The sequence below is a fragment of the Manacus candei genome, unplaced genomic scaffold (genome assembly GCF_025592945.1).
Source record: "Manacus candei isolate 608988 ecotype Guabito, Panama unplaced genomic scaffold, ASM2559294v1 h1tg000008l, whole genome shotgun sequence".
Lineage (NCBI taxonomy): Eukaryota > Metazoa > Chordata > Aves > Passeriformes > Pipridae > Manacus > Manacus candei.
In genome coordinates, this window is record NW_026138056.1 from 16,163,144 (window position 1) to 16,189,446 (window position 26,303).

At 40.4% G+C, this 26,303-nt stretch overlaps 1 pseudogene; it reads left to right on the top strand.

Moving 5' to 3' along the window:
* LOC127465450 (chloride channel protein D-like) overlaps positions 1-26,303 on the top strand; it is a 76,804-nt pseudogene that overhangs the window by 24,033 nt on the left and 26,468 nt on the right.

Here is a 26,303-nt window from a genome sequence, read left to right on the forward strand (position 1 = left end):
CAGTGCCTTCCCCTCCTCTTCCCCTCACAAGGAAGTTGTAACTGCAGTGAGGTCTCCCCTCAGTCTCCTCTTCTCCAGGCTGAACAGACCAAGTGACCTAAGCTGCTCCTCATACAGCTTCCCCTCAAGGCCCTTCATCATCTTTGTTGCGCTCCTTCAGATACACTATAATGGCTTAATATCCTTCTTATCTTGTGGTGCCCCAAACTGCACACAATATTCAAGGTGAGGCCTCACCAGTGCAGAGCAGAGCAGGACAATCCCCTCCCTCGACCGGCTGGCGACGCTTTGCCTGATGCCCCCCAGACATGGTTGGCCCTCCTGGCTGCTGACTCATATTCAACTTGCCATTAACCAGGATCCCCAGGTCCCTTTCCATGGCACTGCTTTCCAGCCTCTCATTCCCCAGTACATACATCAAAACATGACACTGGAGAATGCGGGCGTAGATCCCGCTACCTTTTGCATGCTAAGCGAGCACTCTACCATTTGAGGTAATTCCCCCATGCACAATCAAAAAAAAAATAATCAGATAATATATATCATGTATATGGCTATTGTATAAATAATAGTAATTCACCATTTCTGGAAAGTGAATGTACAAGTCTGGTTTCTTGTCTGACACTTGAATATGTATATTTAATTCCTTGCATATGGAATGAAATTTTATGTATTACATCAGCAATTACCTGCTCAACTGTGCTACATTTTGGTTTAGCTCTGCGGTGTTGGTTGGTTTGAGGACTCCTGAGTTCTCTTCACAGCTTCATTCCTGGTTAGTTTTGGGCAGATCATTAATACCTATTACTTCTTTTTGCCCATTTGTTACATGGCTGTAATATTTTACTTACCAGGTTTATGGAGTGCAGATAGACTTAATTTTAAGAAATTATATGAGGCTGGAGCTCTAGAAGTGTGGCCTTATAAACTGAAATAGCCCAGTGTGTATATCAGTGACCTATAGTTTTGACTATTGCTATAAGGTCAATCCTCATTTGGCTTTGAAGGACATTAAGACAGACATACCGTTAGTCTTTTTTCCTTCAAGGTATGGTAAATCTGGCAGCTTTGTGATAGCTGATTGGTGCTAAGTAAATGCCCATACTAAGGAAGGTTGTGGGGACGGAGTCTCTACAGAAGTTGACAAAATTAATCTGGGATCAGCAGAATATTAGAAGCATTTCTAGGAAACTGCCAAGAGGATTGCTCTTCTTCATGTGTACAGGTATACAGGAGCTTTGTATGGCAGGATAATGGGATTGATCCTTGTTTCCATTTTTGGTGTTCAAACCAATGAACATGGAGTGTGGATTGATCCAGGTTTCTTTACTGCCATTGGAGCTGCCTCCTTTTTCAGTGGAGTGTCAAGACTTACCATCTCCATCACTGTGATAATGGTAAGTATGTTGAGTTTTCAGGTATTTTTGTAGCCAAGGTTGAGTTGAGCATTTGCTGCTGCAGCTAAATAAACCACCACTGTCCCATGCACATTGAACCAGAGAGAAATAAATTATTGGCCTGTCTGTTTCAAGCTTGCCTGAAAAAGTTTTTTTGTTTTGTTTTGGGGTTTTTTTGGAACTTTTACCTGTGAAATGTAAGTTTGAAAATAACACTTTGACTGAGAAATTCTTTCTTCTATTTTTCATTTTTTTGAGGTTACAGAAATGATAATGCCATCAGTGGTTTACAAACAAGAAAAAGGATGTTTCTTCTGGATTAGAAAACAATAGTAGATCACTCTGCTTGCCTTGTGAATTGACTTCCATGAGGTATGAGGGCCTTGTACAATGTACCTATTAATGCTGGGGTTGAATATGGGTTTCTGGATGGAGTAAGTGAAGGACTTACAGTAGTATATGCAAGTGATCTAATGGAAAGCCTCACAGGTCTCTCTGGTCAAGTTATGCCTCATAGATTTCAAAATTTTGAAATTCATTTGGAACACATTTAATATTTCTGTTTCCTGGTCCCCTCCTCTTGTAACAGAGCATCTTGAGTCTGCACTACAATACTTTCCAGGCAAACTTCTGGAAGCTAAAGTATTTGCACATGATACTCTTATACTTAGAGAGGATGTTCTTTGCTCTCCTTGATTGCAACACCTGGGGATGGTGAGTTGTAAGGCACAGCTGCAATTCAGCTTAGTCAACAGAGAAGTGAAGTTGAGGTCACAAGGGGGAAGTTTTCATTCTTCCACGGCAGGACATTCAAGGCCTGTGAGTATTAGTGTGTGTGGAAATTTCACCCATGACTAAACCCAGACTTGGCTACCCACCTGGCTTTGCCCAAAAGAATCTCATTAAAATCTTTGCAGATGTCAGAATTCACACAGAGTGACTAAGCCTGGATTTTCCCTCCTAGTACACTGTTGCACAGTGTTTGATTAAGTAGCTGTTTATTGGCACTCACGCCAAGTTGGGTCCATGTTAGTGGTAGGTTGTGTAAATTGCTTAGGAAGTTGTTTTTTGGTTTTGTTTGTTGTTGTTGTTGGTGGTGGTTTGGTTTTTTTGGTTGTGTGGTTCTTTTTTTATTTTACATTCTATCTTGAAAGGTGTTGTATGTTCATAAAAACTTCTCTATTGTGAAATAATAATTAGATTGGTTATGGAAACAGTCCTCCTTCAGTATCTTCTTGGTGCTTTAGCACTTACTTATCCATAAGAAAAAATGGACTCTGGTATTTCTGCTTCTGTCCTTGGTGTTATGCATCTTTTGGAAGTTACTGTATGAATTGTTGGCCAATTGTTGGCCTTCAAGTCTTTAAGACTTGAAGGGGGGAAAAGTTGATGCTTGAACACTAGATGTAAGTTTTTTGAGAGCCTCAATTATGACTAAATGTAGTGTCTTTTCCAAAGTAGGCCTGAATTTTCTTGCAATGGCTCAATATATTTTAATTTAAATATCATTTGTAAACCATTACTTTGCGGTCTTTCTGCACCTATAAGTTGTTAGTGGCAAAAGCAGTTGATTGACATCTTCCTTAGATCGTGAGGCTGAGCTTTATCACAGAGAAGTGAGAGGTGGTTATGTGCCAGAACACTTGCTGGTCTTGGATGACAGAACTGATTTTCATTCAGCTCTAGTACAGAGAAAATTCCTGCATTTTATTTGCTTCAGTTTCTCCCTACCTGCCCCATTACCTGCACTTATACTCTGTTTTCAAAGTGCCTCTGTGGTCGTGCACATACAGCATAAGCAAAACAATAGCTGGAAATTCTTAAGAGAACTGGAGGAAATTGAGTTGAAAAGGCACTGGAAAAATTATGAGGATTGTGTTGCAGTGTGTTCTGAATTCCCCTAGGTGTCACGTTCTAACTCTTCTGTCCCTCTCTCTGCAGAGGCAGATTCTGTTTCAATTCATGTTCATCCAAGATAAATAGCTGCATTGCTTGAGGAAATATTAATTTTTGGGGAGAAAAAAGGTCTTGGACATGACAATGCAAACACATAATTAAAAGGTTGTGCCCTCAAACCATAAAATGCACATATTTTTCCTATATTGTGTGATGGGTTCAAAAAGAATTGAGAATGTTTGCTTTGGCTTTTCACAGCCTTCCATTTGGAAACAGTTATGAATGTGGGACTTGTAGTGAACAGGTTTGTAAGATGCTTTTTTTTTTCTCATGGCAGACCCCACAGGCATCTGCCCACCTCTTCTTTCTTGGCTGCCAGTTTCTACCCCCCATGCTGACATTTGACCCTCATCCTCAGCTCTTTGTGGCAAACAGTAGATGTGGTGACATTTTCTTTGGCAAGTACAAGGAATAGCCTTATGACTTGCCTTCCCACAGCTTTCTGTCTCCCACGTCTTTTAAGTGTCATGTATCCTGAGCTTGCAGGGCTAGGGGTGCTCTAGATGTGGAAGAGGAATAGCATTTTCCTACAGTGTGTTTGCTCTCTGGGTAATTCTGTATTTTTATCATTCTTTTATTTTTGATTCTCAATAACAGTGCCTCACAAGTGTTAAAGAGGAAAGCTGGCTCAATATTAGTGTTCTATATAAAAATATATATATATAATATATATATATTAGTGTTCTTGTACAGTACTGTTGATGCCCTTGTGTGCAAGTTGAAAGAAGCTTGATTTGCACCAATTTGGATCCTTTGTCCCATAATTGTCTTTCTTTCTATTACACATGACAGAAAATAACCCTGACTCTCACCTCCTTTCTTGCCCGTTCTGTTCAAACAGAATTAAAGCAGAATATCAGTTTATTGGCCTAAATTATTTCTTCAAGAAATCTCTTCTGACGGACATGAGGAATGCAATTAATTCTGAAAAGGTTTAAACTCACCACACTCCTTTGAGTGTGAAACACTGTAATACCAGCCTTTTGACAGATGTAGACTGAAGGAGAAAATAGAGTTTTCCTTAGGATTTGGAAAGGGAAATGCAATGTCATTACATAAACCAAAGGGAAATCATCTTAGGGGATTGAATCACCCAAGGTCTGTCCCAGAGTCTCTTGCTAATGGTGGGTGTGGCTGCTGTGAATGAATGGGTTGTGCTAATGGGCATGATGTTGGTCCTGAATTAATATGACCATCTGATGGGGGTTCAGAACATAATGAAAAGTTGCTTGTTGATGTCTTTCTGAGTCTGCAATATGGCAGAAATAACAAGCTGTATGGAAAATTGTCTGGTTCTTAAGATGGCATTGAAGACTCAGACATGAGGTTTGTTTGTGCTTTCTGTTCTTTAATGCCTATGTCAAGACAGGTATGCTGGCAGAGCATTGTATATAATAAACTACACTGCTGTAAGTGACCACTGTCCTATAGTTAGGAAATCTAGTGTATTTGTTATACACATTCCATAAAGAAACAAAAATGAACATTTTTTTTTCCATAATTTGAATACCTCATTTAGAATCATAGAATCATAGAATCAGGTGGGTTGGAAGGGACCTCCGAGATCATCAAATCCAACCCTTGATCCACTACCACTGTGGTTACTAGGCCATGGCACTAAGTGCCACATCCAGTCTCTTTTTAAAAATCTCCAGGGACGGAGAACTACTTCCCTGGGCAGCCCATTCCAATGTCTGACCACCCTCTCTGTAAAGAAATTATTTCTAATATCTAACCTAAACCTCCCCTGGCACAGCTTGAGACCATGCCCTCTTGTCTTGCTGATAGTTGCCTGGGAAAAGAGACCAACCCCCACCTGGCTACAACCTTCTTTCAGGGAGTTGTAGAGAGTGATGATGTCTCCCTTGAGCCTCCTCTTCTCCAGGCTGAACAGCCCCAGCTCCCTCAGCTTCTCCTCATAGGACTTGTCCTTGAGTCCCTTCACCAGCCTTGTTGCTCTTCTCTGGACCTGCTCCAGCACCTCAATATCCTTCCTGAACTGAGGGGCCCAGAACTGGACACAGCACTCCAGGTGTGGCCTCACCAGCACTGAGTACAGGGGGAGAATCACTTCCCTGGTCCTGCTGGCCACACTGTTCCTGATACAGGCCAGGATGCCATTGGCCTTCTTGGCCACCTGGGCACACTGCTGGCTCATGTTCAGCTTCCTGTCAGTCCAAACTCCCAGGTCCCTTTCTGTCTGGCTGCTCTCCAGCCACTCTGTGCCCAGCCTGTAGCACTGCAGGGGGTTGTTGTGGCCTAAGTGCAGGACCTGGCACTTGGCCTGGTTGAACCTCATCCTGTTGGAATCAGCCCAACTCTCCAGCCTGTCCAGGTCCCTCTGCAGAGCCCTCCTGCCTTCCAGGTGATCGACACTCCCCCCAGCTTAGTGTCATCTGCAAATATTTTGTAATGTATACTTCTAACATGCTTCACAGCAGTATTACAGGTCATCTTGAATAAGTGCAATAAAATAGCTGTATCAGCAGGTAGTAACAACTAAATCCTAACCTCTTCTCTGTCTGTGTATTCCTTCAGTACTTCTATTTTAGGTGAAATGTACTTACCTGAAATTATAGGCAGGATGTATTGTTGCAAATTCTGGGGTTACCCTTCTCATTTTCTCTGAGAAACTGACTCTCAAGAAGCTTAAGTCCTTTCACAGGAAATTTCAGTAGAGCATTGGCTGTGGGCCCTTAGATGGGGACTGTAGATGTGACAGACACACGTTGTTTTACAGATGTGATGTGAGAATACAGCATAGACAACCACCCAATCCAGATAACTAGAGAGAAGTTATAAGAAAAGCAGAATGGTGATACAAGATGTTAGAAAAATAGCACAAGACTTCTTAAATAGATGTCAAATCTGCCTGGTACCAGCACAGGTTTTTCACAAGAGAGCTGTGTTCCTCAGTGGTTGTAGGATGCAAGATGCTGCATTTGAAACCATTTGCAGAAAGGATGATGCAAGCACAAAGGATGTTTTTGAAAATGCTGACACAAATATGAATTCTGAATTTTCCTTGGTGATTGAAGACCTAACAGTGAAAACAATCCTGGCTGCTCATGGCATTGCTTTTCTCTGTTCCTGCTAAAGAGCAAGGCGTGCAGGAATTCTCATTGATTTAAATCAAATTTCTTTTCAGTGAGACCTGATCTAATTGATGATAACTCTAATCTGCAGGTGAAGATGGATAACTTGTACATTAACTGGGCAACAAAATTGTGATATGTATCACTCTTGGATTAAATGTAAATGTTAATGGGTGTAAATTCTATGATTTCTTCTTGACTAGTGGGATGCCAGCAGAAGTCTGTGTAGCTGTGCCTTTCAGCATGCTGAGTGTAGTGTTGTTTTTCACTTCAGGTTCCTCTTCTGTAGTGGTGGAGAGCCATGGACTGGATTGGCAGCTGCTATGTTTGAGTCTTGGTTGTTTTAGAAATAGAGACTGTTTTAGTAGAAATGCTGGGTTGCCCAGTGAACTGCTTTTCCTGTGATATTTTGCATTTCTGTCAGAACAGGAATGATGTGTCTTCAGTTCTCGGTTCCAGCTGCCTGCTGCCCCCATTACCTCTCGCTGTTATACTTGGCTGCTAGCAGGGGAAGGTCTCCCTGAGAAGGTAGACCTCATTATTCCTCACTATGTGACACATAGTGCCCTTTTGCCTCAAGCAGCCTCCACTACCATTTGGGTGGTGGCTGTTTCTGCTGCCTCGACCTTCTGCTTTTCCCTCTTCTCCTTGAGATGGAAACTAAGGATTAAAGCAGCTCACAGTATGAAATGGTTTGTCCCCCTCTGGTATATAAATGCCTGTGATTGTTATGTAGGCAATGAAGAGAGCCTGCAAAGGGAGCTGGATGTTACTCCAGGAGGTGCCCTGGCAGAGCTGGCAGGACTTAGAGGTGCAAAAGGTTTTCAGTGCAAACTATGCCTTACGTGACACTTATTCATGTGCTTGCTGTCTTCTTAGATCTTGCTCTGGTAAGAGAAGGGCCAAGGCCAGGCTGGATGGGGATTTGAGCAATCCTGTCTAGTGGAAGGTCTTCCTGCCCACGGTGGGGGGGTTGGAACTAGGTGATCTTTAAGGTCCCTTCCAACAGAAACCATTCTGTGATTCCATAAAGGAAGCAATAAAAATACCCCTTAAATATCTGACTTTAAAACACCAACTAGACTGTAGGTGTCTTTCTGTAATTCATAGTTTCCACCTAGTTTGTCATACTTTTTTTGGGTAAATTATTAAGTGAAAAAAGTGAGTGCTAGCGCAAAGCTGGGCTTGTGTACCTGATGTTCTCTCCAAATAGAGTAGAAGCTGACCCCAAAGTGACAGGGCTCAAGCTGCTGCATAGTTGTACTGTGAGCTTCAGAATATGGAGACTATTGGATCTTGGTCCGTGACAGCTTTTCAGGGCAGGTCTTATGGCATGAGTGATTACAGGAAGCAGGATATTTTGCAAGATGTCAAATTAAATTATTTAATTGGTCCTTCTGGCCTTAAAAGAAACCAGTCTTGTTTTCGGGCCATAAAACATGGTGTTAGATCTGGCTACTTGAAGAGAAGGGAGTTTCCTTCCAAACTCATAGTGCCATCCAAAGTGCGATCCTTTCCTTGATAAGGATCATGGTTTGCTGTGGCGTAAGGAGAATATTTCTCTGAGTGCTGAGTATGCTTTTGGCATAGAACAGGCCGAACAGGCCGATTTGAAATACATGAATTTCTTGTTCTTAGGAAAGATCTTATGGTCAAATAAGATTAATATGATTCTATGGTCAAATACAATAAAATACCTTTGTAGTTGGAGTGACTATAAACATGGTAGTCTGCAAGAGCTCGTTTTCTCACCACCACCCTGGCTAGAATGATTTCAAAAAGTTTACTTCTCCTCTATTTTTGTCTGAAAATGAGGCCTTCAGATTTGTTTTTACAAAAACCTTGAACATTTCATCAAAAAACTGAACATCTGAAAAACAGAAATAAAGAAAAAATATTTAAAATGTCTTGCTATAAAACTTGGTTGTTTCATGTTATCATTTTCCTTTAAGGAATGAAATGTTTCCCATGAAACAGTAAAGAAACTTTCTTGGTATGTTCAAGGAAGGAGGGGGAGGTGCATCGTGGGAGGTGTAGTTTAATCTGAGAGGCCAAGGCAAATCCAAATTTAAAATTTGCAAGAGATGACAATATAGCATTCCAAATGAAAGCTTCTTGGGTTCTAACCTAAAAGATACTGCTCTGTAGGGATGATAAGCAATTTGTCAGGTCAATGGAACATTCCGTAAGAAATGTATGCTTGTAGGGAAAAGCCAAAGAAACCCCTTTTTTTCTTTCTGGATAGTAGCCTTGTGAACCCAACCCAAGAAAGTCAGAACAAGTCCCCTCTGATTCCTGTATTCATCATCTCTAAAGAAGAACTACAACTGTGGGATGGTTGGTTAGCCTGTAGGTAATTCCTAAATTAGAAGAGAATCCAGCTCTATCTGTAATATAGCTGTGTCAGCTTTGGTAGCAGGTTTTATCAGTAAAATAAACGGACACGACTGAATTCAACATGGATTCAATTGGCATTGAACTTTTAGAAAGTTCAGTTATGCATCTGAAATATTGAAACTGAGACTGCATCTCTGTTTTAAATACACACATTGGAAATTAAGTTGTAATCTGAGAAGATAGCATTTTTATATAGTCATTTTTCTGGCTCTAGCTTTCAGTAGCTTTAAAGGTATTTTATAAATAAAGGGATCTAGTGTATTCCAACATACAACTGTACATTTGGGACATGTAACACAAACCTTAGTGAAAGTTCATGGGAATTTAATTTGCAGAAGTTATTTTTAATTCACAGTATCTTATCTGTTTTCAATTTTTTAAAGTACAAAATGCAATAGGGCTGTCTTATGTACTAATTCTTTGCCAAATTTAATTTGTTTCTAAATTAAAGACATTTTTCAGTTACATTGTCATGAAAACCATTAATTCTTGTTATATTTTTAACTTTAAAACCTTCCTAATGCTGCCAATAGTGGTTTTTTTCCAAATTTTGAGAAAATGATTTATCTCTGGGATGAAAGCTACCACAATAAGCCTATCTCTCTATTTTTTTTTTTCTCCCCCAGTCTGAGGGTTTTATAATCATTTTGAATTAAAACCCCATGTAACCGGATGTTCTAATGAATGGGGGCTTGGGGCCAGAGATCCCCATTTAATTATTGGACCCTGCTGAAACAGGAGCAAGTGGTTACACAACCCAGCAGCTGCTGGGCTGGACATGGTCTGTTGGTGGGAAGGAGGCTCCTACTGTAGGTTTACCTCTCTCCTGAGAGAGGTCAATCCCGAAGGAAGACCATGGCCCGCCCTCTGCTTAACATGGGTAGAATGACATGTTTTGTTGCTTCAGTTTCAACATGTCCTCTGGTTTTTTTTTGGAAGAGGAATAAGACTGGATCCAGAACATACATGGTGGTGACGGTGAACACTGGTGAAAGGTGTGCTGCTCTCATGAACAAGACTGAACAGAGGAAGGCACCAAGGGGAAGCAATGAAAGCACATGAAGAAGTAGAAGCATTGCAGAAAAGTGGAGCAAAAATGGTACCCAGTGGAACCTGTCATAATGATGGCTCTTCTCTCATTTTGAAATGTGAGAGAGTGATGACAGAAAAACTCTTCAGTGCCTTATTGGCTGCGCCTCAGGCAAGCTTGCAGAGTCAGACCTGAGCTGCTTTCTTGCATCTCTAAAGGAGTACCCCACCAACACCCCAAACTGGCAGTGGCCACCCAGGCTGTTGTTCGTTGGTGAGTTATGCAGCAGCATGTGATTTCTGCAGTTGCTGGTGCAACTTGTGAAACAGCAGTGTCTGACTTTAGAAAGGATGAAATTGCATAGACTGTGCAAATAGTTGGAGTGGAGTTGTCTGGCACTTCAGATCATACGAGCATGAAGGTTGACCTCAGATTACTCTGGTTATACTGCTCCCATTTCACCCTGTTCCTCAGCCTGACCCTTTGTCAAAGTAAAGAGAATTTATTTGGAAGACTTGAGTCATACTTTTCCCTTTCTCCCACTTGTTTAGCAGAGTGTATGCAATACTTGGGAGGGAACAGACGAAGACAAGGGAGAGAACTGGCTGTAAAAAATGAATACATCCTCACAGCACACTTTGGCAATGCAGACCTTGAGAGATTACTGATTGTGCCTTCCTCTGACTTGCTCAAGATGGAAGGGCGTGAAAGGGACATTGGGTTCCTGGGGCAAACATGGAGAGAAAATGATAAGCAGCATTCTCTCTGCCAAGAGAACCACTGCTGTGTGAAAATGCAGTACAGAAAATGCACGATAGATCATGTCAGCATCTCTTGTGATACGTTGGCATAGATGAGAGAAGATTTTGACCCTTGCTTTAGAATGAGTACACATGTACATGGTCTGGATCAGGGAGCGTTTTTTTTGCTCTGATGGTAATTAAGGCATGTGTTATGGAGTCCTTACCAAAAGGGCAGGGAAGGCATATGTGCCCACCCAACAGCCAAGTTCAAATTCTTCTCTCCTTAGATGCTTAAAAATAGTTTAAAATTAGATGCTTTAAGTACTGTTATTCCAGCAGGATTACTCAATACTGAATTTACCCTTTGGATTCTCCCCATGGCCACAGTTTTCATTTTAACTCCCCAGGAGAGAATGCCACATGGCTGCTTTTCTATCTGATTTTGGTGGGGAAAGGAAAATCTTTTGCAGAAGCTGGGGAAAATGTATAGTATTCAAGATTTTTCGCAGCATGTTTCCTTCAAAGCAGGCAGAGGAAGTGCATAATTATTTGGAAATTAATTTGGCAGGTTCTTCCCAGTGCTAGGCTGTTTAATGCATCAGCCCGTCACACTTAAATAGTTTAGGACTCACTTACCGTTTTTTATTACACCTGAGATGGTTCACAGAAGTTGTTTTGACAGGGCCTAACTTTCTGTTACTAAGCTGCCTCATTTTTTTTTCTAATGAAGCGTTTAAACCCTAGTCAAAACAGTTTTTCAAAATCTTCAAGCTAACTTAACAGGGTAAGTGTTCGCTCTGCTTCCACTGCCTGTCAGAAGGAGCTAATGTGTTCAAATTGTACGTTTAACATTATTTCAGAACCTGATTGCAACCTTTTTACAAATAAGCAGAGATACAGAGTAGTGTTGTACTAATTCTAGTTATATTCAAATTAATCCCAAAATAATTGGAGTAAAAATGCATAATCAGCAAACCGTTAAATACATTAGATCCTACTATTTTCTGTTGAATTTACTCCAACTAGGGGAAGAGCACTGTGTGTTTTTTGGCAGTAGCTTGTCTGGAAAATGAAATAAGGGAAACTATTCTCATGGAGAAGGGGATAGGGAACAGTTTCAGAACCTCAGATTTTGTAATGCACTTCTTTAAGAAACTGGTGGCTCAGTGAATGAATACCTATGTTCGTTTCGATAACAGCAAGATTTTGTAAGGTTTCTGTTCTGTTATTCAAGGTATAATCTCCTACTGAAGTTAGACCTGAAATGAAGTTCTCAGCTTGTGGCATAGTGTTTATCAAATAGCTTCAGTCTGCAACTGTCTGTATTCAAGTGGCTCTTTCTTCTCCAGCCTTTTATAGACCTCAGGAGCTGGGACCACGAGAATTGTGTCACTCTGGAGGTGTTGGTTTTAGCATTACTTAATATGACAGATTCACTGCCGTTGTCTATCTTACTTTTAAAAAATGGTCATGAATCATAATTTAAAGCATTCTGCAATACTGTGCGTTAAAAAAGTACAAGGTTGCTTGGCTGGGTTATTATACAGTACAGTGCTTGTTTTGAAAAGATGTAATATGTGAGCCTGCTGAATGTTTGGGCATATTCAGCAACACACATACCCAATGCTGCTTTTTTTGTTAATAGAAGGTTCACTTGACACAACATGCACCAGTGTTACCTTCCCGACACTGATTTAGACAGCTTTGAAACCTCCTTTCAGGGTTTCATGTCTGCTGTATATGTAAGATGAAGAACCAGATTACAGAAAAAGTCACTGATAGATATCTTTCCAGGGGATCTTGGCAAGAGTCACTGGTATCACCAATACTGTTTCCGATATCACTTTCATCCATTGCAGCGATCTGTCAAAACAGGTGTATTTATAGGCCTTGGGGGACTAAAACAAGAGATCAAACACTTACATAGCATTTTCCATCAAGTTCCCAAGGACTGAGGCTCAAAGGAATTTGATACGTTTCCAGGGATTACTTGGCTGTGCTGGGTATTTCTATGTTCTCTATAGTAATCAATGTCCTGCTGTAGTAGGTCTTGGAACTAGAAAAAAATCTTCTCTCTTCCACCAAGGAAATCATCAACATAATGCTTCAGAAAAACTCACAGGTTGGCTTCAGAAAAATTCAGAAAAATATTTAAATTCACATCAGAGAAAACCGTGACAAAAGCTCACTTAATATGAGGAATTAAGGTAAATTAAGAAGTAGTGCACCAGTGAGATTAATTGGAGCTACTTTGCTTAAAGAGTATGTGCCGTGTGCTAAGATTTTTTCATGCTCTGTCTTGGCAGCAATTAAGCTCTAGGGTACTAGAGGCTGCCTACTCCTTGTGAAGGCATGGAATAGTTAACGGGGTAGAGCTCTGGAAGAGGAAGAATCCCACTAATTGTGCAACTCTCCTGGTACTGGGGTTTGGCAGGACGCATGTCCTCACAGTGAACCTATGCTGGGTGTGCCGCCCTTTGTAGAGTGTGATGCACAGCTTCATGTGCCTCAGGCTGAAAGAAATAATCATTTTCAGCAGGGTGAGGGAACTTGAGTGCATAACTTTTTGGGGCTAGCATGACAATCGTGCCTTTTTAGGAGATTTATGTTTCATGTATTGCAGCATCCCACTTTTCCAAAAATTTCCAGCGGTGATGGTGGTGAGTGATAAGGAGACACAGTAAAGTGAGTTGAGTTAATGAATGTAGTTCTGGGACTATAAAGAATTTGTTTAAAGGTGAAGTGCACAGGAAAAGAGTATTTTTCACTTAGTTTTAAAGGGAGAGATTAATGCAAGTTCAGGAAGGGAGTATTCAGCTGGATCGATATGTGAAGAAGGTGCCTCTTTTGGCATAATTCCAGATGGAAATAGTGGACCATGATAAAGGCATTTCAATTCATAGTTTGTCAGGACATTATTAAGTGGCAATTAAAGTGACTTAAGTCACTGAGGGCTAGCAGATGACAATCCAGAGATTAAAGACATTGAAATGCAGATCTGCATTGTTATGAAATGGCTGTGACAATATATGTAACTTAATTCTGGGAGACATTACTTTCATAAACTCCTGTTTTCAAGAAAGCTGCATGAACAGTTCTTTTACTTCTGTGAGTAGGGAATTGTTGTCTCCTTCCATTCTTTACATGAAGTAATTAGCTTGCAACCCTGTGCACATTTGCTCCAGGAAAAGAATGATGAAAAGTTTTCTGCCCTCCACTCTTTGGAAATGTTCTGTTGACTGTGAACAATCTTTTCTTGGTGTCTTTAATCAATAGTAGCAAAAATTTCAACTGAGGGAAGTTCTAGTTGCATGTGAGAGAAATGCAAGGTGCGTTCCTGGGGCCATGTGTACTCTTCCACAAAATCTGGTGGCGTGGAGACTGAGAAACTGTACTCAGAGCTGGTGTATTGTGACAGCTGCAGCCTCAACTCCAAAACTATTTGATCTGACTGTTAATACCAAGATTTCACTCCCCATCCACCTCCTTTTTAAACTCACTCTCAAACGTACTGCCTTGTACCTTTGTCCAGCAGCTACTTCATTTTTTTCCCAATTTTTTTCCTAATTCCAGGCCTTTCAGTTTAGTGTGCATAACCTTGTGAAGAATGACAAAATTAATTCTTCTGGGGAGTTCGCTTCTTCCAAGGGTGATGGGTTTTATACCATGTGATGGAAGAAGATTTTGGTTTTTTCTTTGTTCAGACAGCTCTTCTATTTGAACAAATCTTGAGAAATTAATTACATTACAAAATAAATGTATTTTTTTCTATTTTTGATAAACACTTCTGCATTTGTCACTGTAGGCTGCAGTAGAAGAAAAAAAATTGTTTTGCACTATGTAGCTGATTGATGATTTTTTCTTTTACATTATTGGAAATATCAAGGGTTCACGGAATATTCACTGTATTGGCAGCCTTGTATCTAATGAGGTTGTTTGGACACTGTTCTCTGAGCTGGAGTAAAATCTTTGGAATGTGTTGAAATTTAACTGAAAGTGGGGGAGGTTTTTTAACAGTGAGCTTTGGGTAAACTACATCTTTTTAAATTTCCTGGGCAGCTGCCTTTCTCCCTTTGATGTTCTGTGCCTGGTGATGCTGTTAATGAAATGCATAATTATGTGTTATATAATAAAACAGAGCTAACATGAAGGTGCCTAATAGATTATAATGATGTGGAGGCCTGAGAAACTAAGGACCATGGGGGTTGTTGAAAAGTGCCTCTGGTGACAAAGAAGATGTTTAAAGAGGTTTGAATAACTGTGCTGATAAATAAATTGTAGTCTCTCTGTATGTAAATGACATTTTTCTAGATTTTGTATATAGAGAGAATATTGAAAAAAATAGGTACAGTTACTAGGCTGCTGATGTATGAAGTGTCAGTGCTGAGTGCTTGCAGTGCCTGTTAGTGCTGCTGGCTTTGCATAGGCAGGTGCCCTGGGCAAAGACATTTTTGGCACAACCTGCCTCACCCACAGGACCAAAAGAAACTGAAAAAAAATCTGGCAATATGCACAGAGAGTAAACTGCATTCTAAAGAGCAGCCCCTACAATTCAGTCTTGGAACGAGTATCGATAAATGAAACATCACGTTTAATGGCTGAAGAGTTGTAGGCATTTGATGGCTGCCCCTAACTTCCCCCTCTTCTTTCTCTGCTTTTGCCACCCATATTTTGTCTTTCCCTCTGTAATACTCTGTATAGCTTGTTCCTTTCTGAGATTCTTTAGGAACTGGTTTGAACACATAGGTATTTTTAAAGGAGAGGCTGCATAAGCTTGCAGCCCTGGACCACATGGGCTCCTGATGGTGCTGGACTGTGGCTGAGCTTGCTTGGCTGCTGTTCTGGGCTCACAAGGACCTGTCTGCTGGGAGAATTAGCATGCAGGGAGCTTCAGTGTAAATTTACAGCCTGCTAGTTACTTGGCATTAATTCCCTGGGTGAATGATTCTAGTACTTACTAAGAGTGCTTTTGTGCAGGTTAGCTTTAAGAGTACTTTTGTGTGAGTTAGGTGGGCTCCTTTTTGAAGGTGAAGTATGCTGTTTTTCACTTTCCAGGCACCAAGGGTACCCAAATGGGCAGTTAGTGCAGAGTAGCTAATATGCAGTAAATTCACACCCAAGCTCATGAAGCATGAACTTCCTCATGCAGCCGAGTCCCCGAGGCTCTGCACTTTGTCTCTCCCAGCAGGGAGCAGATGGCCCTTCTCTAACCATGGAATACTAATAAAGCCCTCTGAAGAGCACATATATGTGTGTGTAGGTTCATGCCTGTCCATATGTTTATATAAGATGACTTGAATCGATCACAGTTCTTGCATTAAATTGTTCTTTCTTGATTTTTGTCAAGATACCCTAAGGAGAACTTTGCTGCTGAATTGCCACCATCCTTGTCATTAATAGACTGAGGTTTTAGCTGCAGGTTTTGATGAATTCTTTCTTCTTCTTCAGCACTAAGAGCAGCATACTTTTTCTTTTCAATATATGAGTGACGGCATCTTTTGTGTCTGAATCTTTCTTTGTTGCAATTCCCTTCCCCAGCATTTCTTATTTGATCTCTCGAGTTAATTCTAGTTTTTGATATGCTTTTATGCCTAATAAATGTTCCCTCACAACTTGAGAACCCCCAGTAAGAAGGAAATAAGATTTTCTCTAGCTCTCTAAGTACCTAGATGTGAAATCAAGTTAATTTTTAAATAAGACTTTTTCGTTAGGCTTGGCTTCATAAATAACTTGATCTATAATTAGTGTACAACTTCACTTTAAGATCACATAATGGGTTAAATTTTCATGGAAAGTTTTCTTGGAATTTTATAAATGATTTTATCTCTTTTTCATTGATTTCTACGTCATCTGCAGATTTGCTTTATGTTTTCACTCCAGTATTGCCTATTTCCAATAGAAGTTCCTATTTCACAGAAGTTGCCTCTCCAGTTTCCATCTGTAGTGAGAGTTCAGCCCAGCTCCACCAGCTCTATTTTGGCCCAAGTTTAAATTTACTTACACACAAAAGATATTGCTCAAAATGCTTTTAACCTGTCTTTTTAAAAATGACCTCAGCCATACTAGCCTGCCAAAGATAAACAGCATTTCTGCTCAACAGGCATTAACTCTTGGAGGAAGTGAAGTCCAGTGCTGAACCCAGAGGCGCTTGCTCTGAGCATTCAGTGAGCTGTTGTAAAGAGGAGCCATCCTGCCCCCAGATGCCAGCACTCAGGAAGGCTGCAGGGCTGAGGAAAATCAGCACAAGCCTGAAGGTTTCTCAGTTGCAGGTGTAAAATGCTGCTGAATGTTTCCAACAATAATGACGATCTGGGCCAGGTCAGCTTTACTGTTCCTCCTAGAGGATAGGAGGGTAGGAGGAAGGGATAAAATAGGATGAAAACCAAGAAGAGGTGACTGGAAAGCAAGACTGGTTCTTGCTGGTTTTTGCTGTTCTGAAGATATTCTGTATAGTTAAAACAATCACTTGAGAGTGTTTTTTAGACAGAGTGTGTTTTAGAGAATGTTTTTTAAGTTTCAAAATTTTTTATATTTAAAGTTTCAGAGTGCTTTTATAGCTTTTTAGAGTGTTTTTATATTAACTTCTAATATTGGTTTTATTGTGGAAGAGTTCCCTGTAGCAAGATACTTTAAAAAACCTTAGAAGGAATCCATAATAAAGGAGTATCCATCTGTGTGAATGAGTTGCAGCAGATATGATGAAGTAATTCTTAAAATCCCACAGTTGCTGTTTTTCTTTTAACTGACATGTTCCTGTTTTAAATAAAACAGTTGAATGCTAGGTTTAAAGAGACATTCAAAGAATGCTGTCGTGTTATTAGAAATCCCTGGCTATGTCTAAGCAGAAAGGACAGTTGCATGACCCTGTCGTACATGGCTAGCTATGCCATGAGTCCCTTGTTGGGATATGCTGTAAATCATCCTGAATGTTATCTTTCCCAACCCAGAACAGAGACAGAACGAGGGTTAAAATGTAAGTCTGGATACATTTACTGCAGCTTATCATGAAGAAATGTGTTTATTGGCATTCTTTGAATGTAGATACTTGGAGTACTTAACAATCTCAAACTAATGAGGTCTATTAAATGGCCATGTGCTGTGATTCACTTTGTCTGAATTGGAGAAAAAATTCTATTCAAAAACCTCTTAGTCTTATGAGGAAAATTTTCATTTAGTCCCAGGGTAATTGCTAAAGAATGTAGCTTTTTAATAGGATGCAACGATAGAGGAAATAGTGGGATGTGAAAAGAGACATCAGTTTTTACTAAAAAGTCTTAGTAAGGTATCGTAAAGGGAATATTTTTGTGCAGTCATTTTCACCCTGAAAAATGTTTGACTTTATTGAGAGTTGGGCATAAACAACATTAACTGCATTCACATTGCAGTTTTTTGTAGGAGAATCCACTCTGAATCCTTTATTCAAAGGCAATTGTACTGGTGTACTTTGTTAAGTCACTGCTACCACACCTGTTAGATATTTGCAGTAGTAGGTCAGGTGAACTTGGTCTACCTTTACGCTTAGTTATGGTGGTTGTAGCCAACCACAGAGGTAAAACAATTAGCTCAAGGAGAATAAAGTACTAAAACATGCTACATACTTTTCCACTCATCTGACTATACCCTCACTACACAGGGAGAAAGGACAAGTATACTCAGGAAAGATGTTTTAGGTGAGATACCATCATTTGTGCCTATTATTTTCCACAACTAGTGCTCCAGTGCCAGTTCATGGATTTGTGATCATAGGGACAGGGATGCCTGCACCATGCCTTGTACTGCCAAACATTGCCCTGCATGGTAACTGATGTTCCTGCTGCTTTATCTCCTGAGCTGGACTTCTGTTGAAAGCTGCTTCATCCCTTTTCTGGCATCCTTCAAGACAGTGTTTGTACAAGGAGCTTGTTCTGTCAGGAAGCAGAAGTATGGGAAAACAATATTATATCTCCTGACCTCAGCAAAAAAGAAAAAGTATTTGGATTTGTTTGCATTTTTTAGTGTTTGTCACAATGCCAAGCTATTTTAAGCAATCTGGCTACTCCATCTCTACTTACCCTTCTCTGATACATCAAAATTATCACAAGCCACCTGAAATATGGGAATCAGATGTGAGTTTTAATGTAAATGTTGCACTTCAAGATGATAGGGGTGGGAGGGGGAGCTGTTACTGCGTCAGCCAAGACTCTCTAGTGGAAGTGTTGACTGATTACCTATCCCTAGGATGGAGGGAGAATACTCTTCCCCTTTTAGTGGACTGAATTGCTTCCCATTCCCTTGTGAAAGAATACAATCCTGCGCAACCGTTGCCTTCATCTGCAGGTGTGAGAATAAAAAGGGAAAGTCCTTTGTTCTGTTTTCTCCTTAGGTAGAGATCACAAATGATGTCCAGTCCTTGCTACTGAAAATGCTGGCTGTCACGGTGGCCAAGGTGGTTAGTGACTTGTTCAACATATCCCTGTACAGTTCCCTCCTGAAGCTGAAATGCATTCCCTACTTGGATGTGGTATCTTTTGCTCATTACAGAGTCAAATGGTGAGGTCTCTCATGTTGTTGATCCTCAAATTTTCTCTCTCCTATTCTTCACAGAGGCTGTATGGGCTCTCTGAAACCTGGAGCTTAGAGGGAAAAGGACTAAAAGGATCCTGAACAACTTCCTCATGGTGTGATATGCTGTAAAAGTAGAACAAAAGAGACTCCCTTTCTCTTCAAATTTATATTTGAATAGTATATATCCACAGCCAAAGCAGAACACTTCAGCTGTCTTTTCTCCCAGTATTGAGGTCTACTGACAATCTCTTAGATTCAAATGACCCTTTAGAAGAACAAAATATTGGTGACTGTCCACACTTTCTTCTAAATGTAGCCGTATCTGAAAGCTTTTAACAGGCCCATTGAATGGTAGGTATAATCTAACTGTATTTATAATGAGAGGAAAAATTGCCAGGATGTGGTAGGAGGAAATAAGAACAATCTGTGACATTATGGGTGATTTCTATATGTACCATGGCAGATAAAACAGAGGGGAAGAAACCATAAAGTTTCCCATGGAATTCCAATTAGATGACAAGCCCATGGAAAGAATTATAACTGCTTTCCTAGTTCAGAGTGAGGTCCTATTCACTTGAATGACATATCTATCTATCTATCTATCATCATGGCTAGGCTTCGCAAACGAAGATTTGGGAAGGGCTCTACCCACGTTTGTTACAAATATATATATATATATATATATATGGCATATATATATATATATATATATATATATATATATATATATAATTTTGTTTTCCTCCCACTCCTTTATTTTTTCTCTCCAAACGCATTAAAGAAAGTTTCTGGATAACTTGGTCAGACTATACCAATACTCTAAAGCAAAATGTAGTATCACAACTTGGTAAAGATACTTTACAGACTGCCAAGGTTTAGTCTAAATCCGCTTAGACATAGTCTGAATAGGCTGATACTTATATGAAGTAGCAGATGTAGTTGCTAAGCTGCTCTTCATTATATTTAAAAAGTCATGACAGTCAGGTGAAGTCTTCAGTGACTGGAAAAAGGGAAACTTTACACCCATTTTTTAAAAAGGATAAAATGGCAGACCCCAGCAACTACCAACCACCCAACCTCACCTTTGTGCCCAGTAAGATCATGGAACAGGTCCTGTTGGAAGCTGTGTCAAGGCATTTGGAAGATAGGGAAGTGATTTGAGACACCCAATATGGCTTCACAAAGGGCAAATTATACCTGACTCATCTAGTGGCCTTCTACGATAGAGTGACTGCATTACTGGACAAGGGAAGAGCTATGGGTATCATCCACTGACTTCTGCAAGGTCTTCAATACAATCCTGTATTGAAGGGACTTTTAACCAATTTGGAGAGGTAGGGATTTGTTGGATGGAATGTTTGATGGATAAGGAATTAGCTGTTTGACTGCATCCAAAGAGTTGCAGACAACGGCCCAATGTCCAAATGGAGATTAGTAACAAGTGGTAACTCTCAGGAGTCCATACTGGGACTGGGACTGTTCCATATCCTTATTAATGACATAGACAGTGAGATTGTACCCTCAGCAAGTTTGCGGATGGCACAAAGCTGAGTAGTGCCATTGACATGCTTGAGGGAAAGGAGGCCATCCACAGGGACCTTGACAGGCTGGAGGGGTGGGCCATTTTGAACCTCATGAAACTCCACAAGGTCCTGTCCCTGCGCTGGGGCAGTCACCGGGATCTCTAGAGACAAGGTAATGAATGGACTAAGAGCAGCCCTCCAGAACTGGGGATATTGGTAGACAAAAAAAATTAGATATGAGCTGGCAACATATAATTGCAGCCCAGAAAACCAAGTGTATCCAGGGCTGCATGAAAAAAAGTGTGACCAACAGGTTGAGGAAAGTGGTTCTCTCCCTTTACTCTGCCCCTGAGAGACCCCACCTGGCACACCGTATCCAGCTCTGGGGTCCTCAGTACAAGAAAGACATGGATCTATTGGAGCGGGTCAGAGGAGGTCTAAAAAAATGATCAGATGGCTGGAACACCTCTCCTGTGAAGAAATGCTGAAAGAGTTGTTGTTGTTCAACCTGGAAAAAAAGACTCTAGGGAGACCTTATTACAGCTTTTCAACACTTAAAGGGGCTTATGGGAAAGATGGAGAAAGACTTTATATCAGAACCTGTAGTGATATGATAACCGGGAACAGTTTTAAACTAAAAGATGATAGGTTAGGTTGGACATAACCGAGCCAGGTCAGATGGGGCTTTGAGCAACCTGGTCTTGTGAAAGGTGTCCCTGCCCATGGCAGAAGGGTTGAAACTAGATGATCTTTAAGGTTCCTTCCGGCCCAAAACTTCTGTGATTCTATGATTCTATGACACTGGTCTCTTCAACACACTTCTTGGATACTCTGTTACCTTGTTAATCCTTCATTTGTTAAACAAATGAAGCGTCACCATTCAGCCATCTTAGACTTCTGGGATTTGGACTGATCCCTTGATCTCTTATAGATTGGGCATCCCAAACCCTGAATATTGACTCATGGGAACTCTGGATTTATAGTCTGCCTCTTAAAGTAAAAACTGTCATAATTGAAATTAATTATGAAGCCTAACATGCAGTCTTTATAAGAATTCCCAAACCAAGATCTTATTGCTTTACCTAGCATGAGAAATACACAGATTAAACAAGGCAGTTAAAAAAAATTAGTCTCTTTACATGTTTCCTTACCTTTGTTTCCTCATCACTTTTCTGAGCATCCTCGAAACTTGAACAGAAGTTCTTCAGCAGAAATTCTACAGAAAGGTGCCTGGCAATGACTTTTCTTTCCATGTGTTTTTCCTGCAAACCAAGATTTCTTTTTTTTTTTTCCTCTCTGATCCTGCAGCTAATAAGATGCTATGGGAGCCTACCTGTTTGCTTCTTTAGTCTTTCTTTTATCTCAGAGTGTATATAAGGCTCTGCTGTTTTTATGTTACGCTTATTTGCTACACTTTGGGAGTATTTTTATCTTCAAATGCCTATACCCAGACATCATTTTGCAGAGACTGTCCTCTTTCTGTTGTGTCAACTTGGTTGAGAGTTTGCTCTGGGAAAGCATTAGGTGACACAGTTATCTTTGTGCTGGGTTTTTCATCCCCTTTGTTCAGTATTATTCTGAAAGATCACAAAATGTATAAACTGTGCATTGCTGGATTCCCCAAATCATAACAGGGACAGGGGTCAGCTGTGTGGGAACTGGTAGCTAGCATATATTTATAAACAGGTGATAAATTTTATTTGTGTATGCAGAATGAAAGATTCAGATAACAAACAGCTTGCTTAAATGCCATAGAAATGCCACATAAATTGGGATCCTTCTTCAACTGAAACTGAGAAGTCTTTGGAAAACAGTGCAGAGAGGAAAAATGAGAGAGGAAAAAGGAGAGACTTAAGAGAACACATATTTTTATGTCCTCAGCACTTATACTGTTAGAGAGAAAGTGTGGATCTTCCCTTTCCCAGTTCTTCATTGATGTTAAGAATAGAAAGACCTTCTGTATATAATTTTGTTGATTCCTGTTAAATGACTGGATAACATCCCCAGGCATAAGATGTGTTAGACACTGAATGGAGAAGTGAAAATAGATGTTAGATGAACAAGGTGGGGGCAGCATTAAGGACCAGCTCCACAAAGGAATTTAACTCCTAACTGCTGTAGAAGTCAATGGGTACATTAAGAAGCTACATTATGTACATGCTGACTCTGAAACCATCTCTGTAAATAGTGTTATATACGAAATTGGTGGAAGTGAGACCTGGGTCCTCAGTGGTATTTCACTGCCTAATTTATATATAAGCACTGGCATCTCTGGATGCTCTGCTTCCTATGGAGCAGGAAGGCTTGAGATTTATTTTCTTAATACTCATTATGTTTTTGGAACCTCATTGATCACCCTGCCTGTTTTATTCTGTGCTCTGGGTGATAAGGCTCCAAACACAGCTGTATCTAGTACAGGGCTGCTACAGTGGACTGTGATTTCCAGCTACACTGCACACCACTGTAAACACCCCCCTTATAAAATCTGGTTCTCTGGAACACTCAAAGCTGCTGGCTGCCAGGGAATGTTCTTTAATGAGGGTAAGGAGTACTTGAACACATCTATGACTTGGCAACCCTTCCTGCTTTTTATAAGCTACTATACACTTCAGAGAGAAAATATCTTAGAGGCTACTTTTTAATGGGACAAGTTTACTTAAGAGCTGAGTGGAGTTGGTGCCAGTAGTTCTGTTTTGTTCTAGCTTAATATTAGCCTTGTCAAAGTTCTTATAGTGTCTCCTGGGTGTTTCTCTATTGCATACCATATAAAGCTGGTTTTGGGAGCCAAGAATTTTGGCTGGAATATATATTATAGTGGTCTCATTATATTTTTCTAAAGTGCATCAGAGGTGGCCCTGTATTAAAGATCCATGGAGCATGGCTAATTTTTTTTTCTTTCTCCCTTTTAGCTTTGCCTTAGCTCACACCGCAGATATTGGATCCAGAATTTGAGCCAACCCAAGTTTGAGGGTTATTTGGGTTCCAAGGTCCTGGTTTGGCCTGTAATTAAATTTGGGGGTAATTAGTGATTTTTTTTTAGATGAGGCTTTGGATTTTGAAAATCACCAGACTTTGGGGATGGTACTTTTGGTTTGGGCCTAGGCTAGCAACTACTATGCTAAAAGATTCCTTTCTCATCTTGCTGACACAAGTGATCATTCAAAGACAACTCACCATGTGGTACATCCTGTCTTGCCTCGTTGAGAAGCCAGTGTGTTTCATGGCTGCTTGGCGCTTTCATCCCGAGAGACATCATTAGAGGGTGGACTTGGCAATATGCTTGCATCAGAGGGCATCCAGCCCATCTTTTGTAGAGTGCTTGTGGTGGAAGCTGGATCCTGTTCTGCCTGCACAAAGGAAAAAGGGGCTGTAACAAGGCCATGCTTTGTATGGGGAAAACCCTGGCTACCACAGAAAAGATGGAGGGAAGGTGTTGAGATGTGCGTTAGATTTATTAAAATCACGTTTGGGCTTTAAGTTGTCTCTATGTCAGGTTTAAGAAAACATGGCAAAGAACCATTTTTAGTCCCTTTTTTTTGCCTATTCTCCTGTGCTGGATTTTGAGTTTTAGCTGAGAAGCAACTGTGGGAACCATAAACAGTGGAAACGATCACTGACAAAAATACTACGGCAGAGCCAGGTGCCACTTTATGTACATGGAAGACCAGTGGCACAGCCTTGCCTTGTTTTCAATGTGGTGTTGGTGGTGCCTGTGCGGGATGGGTGAAAAGACTCGTTGCTCCCTCCTGTCCCTGCAGCAGCTCCCACAACTCTCTCTGGGACAGTCCAGCCTGTCTCCCTTCACGATCTCAACCTAGCAGGAGGCTGATGCCAACTTGCTTTGTAGTTTTCAGGAGACCTGATTCTCTCTCTTTATATGATTTTGGGGAAAAGCAAGACTCAGTGACACTGAATGATCTACAAAGATGAACTAATGGACCTTTTCAGCCTTAATCCTCAGAGATCAGAGACACTATTTTCTCAGACTTTTCTACTGTTAAATTTCAATCCAAAATTTCAAATTTAGTATGAAGTGATTTCAGTGTCCAAATCTGAATAATTTCTCTTAGGAAAAAAATCATATGCAAATCTTTATTATTATGAATATTCAGATGAGACAGGAAGAGGAAGACTATATGGAGGGAAGCAGGAGGAGTTCTGTTTTTAGATCTGCCCCATTTCCTTGTGTTGCTTTGGCCAGACCAATTCATTTTTCAATCTTCTCAGTTACAGGAGAGAAAAAAGTGCCTATATACTTCAAGTGGCTTTCAGTCTCTTTCTCTTTCTTGTCAATGTCTTAAACAAAATGCCTTATATAAATGCAAAATTTTTTGAGAAGCCTAGAAGACAATTTTTTACCTGCTCTAATTTTACCTATTTAATGAAGCTACTACTTAAAGGTACTACATGAATCAAAATGACTTTACTTATTTAGATTGGTGAAACCATACAAAGAAGACCAAGATTCTGGTTGCATTACTGTTTATTTTTAGATCAGATTCTGAACAAATAAATTGCTTTTCCCATGCTACAGTAAATACCACCAGATATAACCTTTCCTCTAACCTAAAATAAACCTTTCCCGAACTTAGCCAGTCCCTTTCCTAAAATATCCAGGATGACAACTGGAGCTGGTGCTGTGCTCTCCAGGTTTGGAGTTGCAGGATGAGGAGCAAGTGTGGAGCTGGCCAAGATGAGGGATCATGGAGACCTGGCCAGCACCACTCTCCTTTGATAGAAAAGGCTGGAGGCTGAGTAATAGCTCGCTGCTGACCTACTGCACTTGGAAGTGTATTGGTAGTTACTGCAGTCCTCATTACCAGTATATACAATAGAAGGATGAATACTAGGATAGTGAAGACAAGCCAAAAATCTGTCGGATAGAAATCCTTGAAGGACCTCGTAAATACTTTATGTTTACACAGGGCCTGTATATTTTCACAATTACCTTTCCATGAGCTCAAAACGTTTTACACTGGAATGTTCAGGCTCTAGGAAATTATATTTTCTGATATGTCTGAAAACTGCAGTCTCAGCTTCTCTGTTGCCCCATTTGTTTCATGAACAATTAAAGCTGGATTGTCCCTGCCCCCAAATATGCAAAATGAAAATGGTGAGTTCTACCAAGATTATGTACTGATTGTAATTGCAGTGTGGTAAGAAGAAAATGGTTTGAATTTACAAGTGAGTATTGTACCATAAATGTCAGATAGATGCAGCTACAGGATTTGCTTTTATTATAATTCAGAAGCGGCAAGAAAAGTTACTTTCCTGTAGTGATATTTTTAAGAGAAAAAAAACTTATGAGAAGTTTGAAAGGTTTGGTGCAGTTGGTCAAAACCTTAGGGTGAAAGTTTGGAGACATGAACAGGTAGATCAAATATAGTGAGTTTTGAAGCAGCTGTTGTGTTCCTCTGGTTTCTGTCACAAGGCACTTCTCTTTCCTGTCCAAAGCAAGGTCCCTGTTAGAATGTGAATGGGACTGTCATGGGATTGGCACACCTGTTACATGTATTGGACGTGCAGTGACAATGGATTGGTACTTAATATGTGGTTCTGGTTCTTGCTGTGAGGTCCATCATGAATCAACTGTAAGGTCCATAGTGAGTGTAACAGAG